Genomic DNA, 5,772 nt, shown 5'->3' on the forward strand with positions numbered 1-5,772 from the left:
GATATTGCTTTATTTATAGTAAGAAATGAACTAATCGTACATGATTTTTCTACATAAATAATCGCACGATGTAGAAAACAAGTGGGAAAACAAGTGTAGAAAACAACAGGGAGTGACATCACTCCCTCACTCCCTACCGGAGAGTAGTATTACTCTCCAGTAGGGAGTTAAAGCGTAACCCCGCTCCCTGAAGGGAGTGAGGAGACTCCGTTTTGAGAGTAATTGTACTCTCCAAGAGAAAGTGAGATATGCTGCAAAAAAAAAAAAAGAGGCAACGTACACCATTTTTTTTAACAGTGCAGCTGCGCACAAACGCCTCCACTGCGTTGTCGTCGAATAGCTGGCCTCCCAGAGTGTCTCTGAGTAGCCCAAACAGCTGAAAGATACGAGGCGATAAATCAGGGCTATAGGGAGGGTGTTCCACTCGCATCCAGCCCATTTCCCTTCATTTTGCACATGTGATGGCTGCAGTGCGGGGCTGGCGTTGTCGTTGAGGAGAATCGCTTTACGTCTTGGTTGATCACGCGTTTTGCTGCGATAAGCAAGTTTAACCCACTCAAAAGTTCACAGTAATATGCATCGTCGATGGTGCGACGATCGTGCAAGAAATCAATGTGCAAAATGCCCCCCCCCCCCTCCAAAAAAAAAAAAAAGCCTTGCCAGCTGAGAGCCGAGTCTTCGCTTTGACAGTGGCTTTCGTTTTCAACCTCGTCACGGCCTTCCACAAATTCGTTATGCCTGCAAACACACGCGGACTTGACAGCGTTCGATCCTCGCACTGTGCCGTTTGTCTGTGTAGGATTTCGGTCGGTTTTACGCTCTCACGAGCAAAGAACTACGTTGTGCAATCGACGGGTGTACCTCTTTCTCAGACACCGTATATGACGGACTAGTCAAGAAATGTAACGAGAGCGGCCGGCTTCATACGTGACTGCTGACCCACCTACCTAGCACGTGCTTAAGCGGTAGCGTCCGCCAATTGACAGAACCAGCTCTACAACAAAAGACTCGTTTATATTTGATTCAACCTCGTATGTTTTGGTACCTTTGCAACTTTGTACATTGCACGTAGACGTCATGCAGACGCCCGTGGTTCTTCACCCGTTCGACGGTTCACCGTTGGCTATGCCTACGGGATCCCCTGCATAAATGTCCTTCTATCACGCCCGCTTGAGTTTTACTAGTGTTTCTGCTTACTCCTCTTTTCGTGACCTGTGTGATGCCTTTGCTTAGGGGCTAACATGCTCGTCTTCCACGCCGCTAACGTGGCCTCAGTTCAAATTCTGTCACAGGTGGTGCCATCCGGGATGTCGGGAGAACTAGAAATTAGGATTATGAGCCCTGTGACATACATTCGCACAGAAACTGCGAGTTTAGCGCGTAACCCTGGAGCGCAGAACTTTCGCCAACAACGGAAGGGTGTCCTATGGATATCTGCATCTGTGACCGAAACCGGATATTCGAATCTCCTGTGGATTATGCGTGTCGTTCGTAATATGTACGCCCAGATGTCAAAATGAAAGAAACAAGAAATTCGCAGAGCGTCTGACGGATATCTGCAGGGACGATGAGGGAGCGATGAAAGGATCTTTGATGGGCGTTGCTGTATTAGCTGTTTTCGGGCATGTATATGGAATACGGAAATAAACGACAACAGCAGTATGGGATAAAGTAATAAAACATTTATTAAGGAATAAAGTATCCGCGCAGGTACAAGATGAAATGCTATAGCTACGAGACTGTAGATGAATGTGTGCAGTAAACAGCACGTTATACAAAACACGCAGCAACAGCAATACTCGATACAGAAGATTACCTCAAATGATTGATGGGTACACTGCATGAATTCGTTCTTAGTGCACGGCTGCTCGACTTCCGGCAATGGACAAAGCGCATATTGAACAGCGACTTGCTATACCTATGCAATAGTTCGCACACTCCCGCCCGACGAATCCGGCGAGATGATGCTTGGGAATTGATGTTCTGAGGCTGGAACACGTAGAAAGGACAAATACAGCTGGCTAACCTTTTCAGGGATGACGCTTGTTCTTCGTGCAGAATATCCCACTTCTGACTTGGCGTCATGCGCCCAATCCCTTCCCCCACGTCCCTGACGAAGTGACAACCTTAGACTGTTTAGGATGTTTGTGTCAGATTGATCTAACCTTCTCTTGAAATCACAATCCATTCAACAAAAATACAACTACAAAACCCAGTTTAGAGATCGAGTCACTCACCTATCTCATGCAGAACAACACAGCAGACCAAAACCTAATTTACACATCGAGTCACTCCCCTATCTCATGCACAAGACAGCAGACCAAAACCCGATTTACAGATCGCGTCACTGAGCTATCTCATGCAGAACACTGCAGACCAAACCCCAATCTGGAGATCGAGTCACTCACCTATCCCTTGCAGAACATAGCAGACCGAAGCCCTATAAAATTTGACGTTTCCCTAACAGCACGACTGGTTCAGTCCTGCAGATGTCTTAACTACTACTGAAGGGGGATTAAATAGGGAATGTTAGTACTTCTACCAATAAACACCTATAAAACACACTTGTGAGACCGAGCACTCCCTTCCAATAATCCAGCAGCCGGCCCTCCAAAGCAAAGCCAATGGAGGTTAGAACCCCTATTGGAAAAACGCCTTCAGGTTAGGTCAGAGATCCTGTGACTACCTCAGGCTGTTTCGAGGTTGTCTGAGATTACCTCAGAACTGCCTGTGGTTCTGCTGAGATTACCACAAAAAAGCCTGAGGCCCAACCTCAGGTATCCAGACCCGGCTGCTGGTCTCTTACGGTAACCCAAAGAAATTCTGATGTTCTGCCTCAAGACCTTAGACCGCGCATTTGCGCTTTTGAGCTAACCTCAAGAAATTCTGACGTTCCACCTCAGAAACATACGACCTGACTGTGGTTCTTTTAAAGGTTCCCCCTCGAGACTTCGGACCAGGTCGTAACTCTTCTAGGGTTGCCACAAGGATTGAGTATCAACATAGGCCTCACACCATGGTACCACCAGCGGCATGGCCGAGTGGGCTAAGGCGTCCGCTCGTTGGTGGTAACCAAGGTCGTGCTGTAGACTGAGAGGTGGAGGGTTCGAATCCTACCACCGGCTGTGCTGTCTGAGGTTTTCCCTGGGTTTTCCGAACACTTTCCAGACGAATGTCGGCACAGTTCCCCTTGAAGTCGGCCCAGGACGCATACTAATCCCCCTGTCCCCCACTCCTTCCAGCTGTCGTCTCTCCGTCTTTCCACGTCTGCACGCCGCTCATAGCCACACTTGCTTCGCGGCGCTAACACGAAAGTAAAAAATAAAAACATGGTACCGTGGAATTTCTGTGAGAATTTCTCAGGGGTCGTTTTCGATGGAGAGGTTCACAAGGTTTTTGTGACAGCTACAGGAATGCTATCAGACGAGACGGCTGCCAGAGAACAACTGTTTAATCTCAGGTAACCAAGATGGCGACCGAACTACTTTCGTGCGCTAAACCGTGACGCTCGCTCCCATACTCCAGGTGTCATCTTCATCCTTCAGCTCCTACAGTTTTTTTTGTAGTATAATTTAGTTTGACTTTTTTTTACTTTTGACTTTGACTTTCAATTGAATTATGTTAGCTTCATTCAATTTATAACGTTAATTAACCATACACCAAACCATAATGCCAAAACGTTACATGGAATTTCTTAAGCCATCACTATCGTCATCATGTCATGCACATAAATCATCAGGAAGGGATAAACTCAATTTATATTCGGTTATAAATTCAAGCTCGGCTAGCACAGCAAACACCCACAAGTTGTACACTAATACGAACGTTACACAAAAATTACAATGAAAGAATTGCTAAAAAGCAAGCGAGCTGGGGATTATACTTCATACAGCTAAAACCCTAGACTATAGGGAACTATGAAAACAGACGAAAGCTCTCCGCGCGTGTCAGTTTTCACAGCTCCCTACTCTCGGGGGTTTTGGTTAAATGCAAACAGAAATCACATTCCTCGCATGAAAAATACACCAATATTTTGCATGATAAATCATCTCAAAACCCAATCAGCGCGATAAGCTAAACGGAAGTTCACGCGTGAATTTCTAGAATGAATATATAAAATTGGAAACAGGAGCTCTTGCGATACTGTATTTTCAGAATCCCTACGACGCATTTCAGATAGACTGCATGTATCGTGGTAGGCACTGAGCATGTTGCCAAGGTCGGCAGCGAACGAAAGCGCATAGGAAAACCTTTGTGGCGGCCCGTGGACGACAATGAAGACGTGCCCCTGCCGCCACGCGCCACTGCACCGTGTTCTACCGGCACCGTCGTAGCTCGAGGCCACGAACATACGCCCGCTGAGACATTCCATCATCGCAGGTCAGGACTCATGTAGAGGAACACCGCCTCCTCTACATTTCGTGACCCGAACAAAGTAATACCGGCGTAATTCGGCTCAGTAGTACCCTAAATTTTCCATCGCCCAGCGAATCACTTCTCTCATAATCGGCAACCTCAAGGAGCCCGACCGCAGGATCCGCTAGTGGTGCTGCACATTTGCCCACGAGATCTACACCCTGATTGGATAATGAAAATTTGACTTTTGAACGCGCAGAAGCGAACGTACGACTACCGTAGCAGACGACAGCACAAGGTCTTATGAAAACGTGTAGAATGATGATGATAGTGTACTCTAGAAAGAAGCATCTCTCGTGTGACATCCACCGCTTGTACAAAAATACTGAGGTAAGCTGAAGTATTGTAGAATGAGTAACCATTATCCGGGTCGATGAGTAGCGCCACCGCTAGCCTTCAAATACGGCGCTGGGAAGGGATGCCTATCACATGGTCGCTATAATCTAGTACGTCGTGGTGTAAACACGGCAACGGCACCGTCTTGAAGTTGGTCATAAGGCTTTGGTACGAGTTAATGTGGAAAGTTCGTCTGTGTGAACGCAGCCTGCGAGTATAGCTGCTGCAGTCATCAAATAAGGCCGTTTGTGACCTAGGCACCCTGTGACACAAATGCTGCCTCTAGGCAAGCATGGACACCTCTAGCATTGCACGTATGTTAAGTAAAAACTGCTGCATAGTGGACTATTATGAAGAGATCCACGCTTCCTTATTGTGGGTTCTGGCAAACAACGATGAGAGCAATCTGAACAGAAAAGGCAAGAAACCTCCAATTGCATAATGTCACATGAAGAGAGGGCACCAACAGAGGGATTTTTCGCTTCAACTGCCATTATTGAATTGGAGTATGCAACTTGGCTTTGCAAGGCTTGTGTTGTGTTTGTCCTTCATGTTTAATTGCCTCACCAACGTTAAACCCGACCTTGTCGGCCAGTCATCAATGCATTGATGTTTTTGCTGTTCTCTTGGTCACTAGATGCCCCCCCCCCCCCCCCATCCCCAACAGCGTAGATTTTGAATGAACCTGAACACCTAGAATTATACCATCTTGTGATGCCTGAGCCCTCGTTGAGTGAAATGGAGTGTACCGGTCTTTGCGCCATGAAGTTACTCCAAGACAGAAGTCTGTAGCCCACAGAAACAAGGTTATACTGTACACGTTACACTGTCACGTACAGTACGTACAACTCAACGCTCTCTTTAGAGACGATGACACTGACGCAGAATTGACGCATTGACGCTTGGAGCTTGCAGTACCTTGTCCCTTGAAAGCCTCAGCAACTGTGTACATGTACTCCGCACAGGAGATATGTTAGCTGAAGGTGACTGAGCACAACGTAAATGTTGCGACGTATACGA

The sequence above is a fragment of the Ornithodoros turicata genome, chromosome 4 (genome assembly GCF_037126465.1).
Source record: "Ornithodoros turicata isolate Travis chromosome 4, ASM3712646v1, whole genome shotgun sequence".
NCBI classification, from domain to species: domain Eukaryota; kingdom Metazoa; phylum Arthropoda; class Arachnida; order Ixodida; family Argasidae; genus Ornithodoros; species Ornithodoros turicata.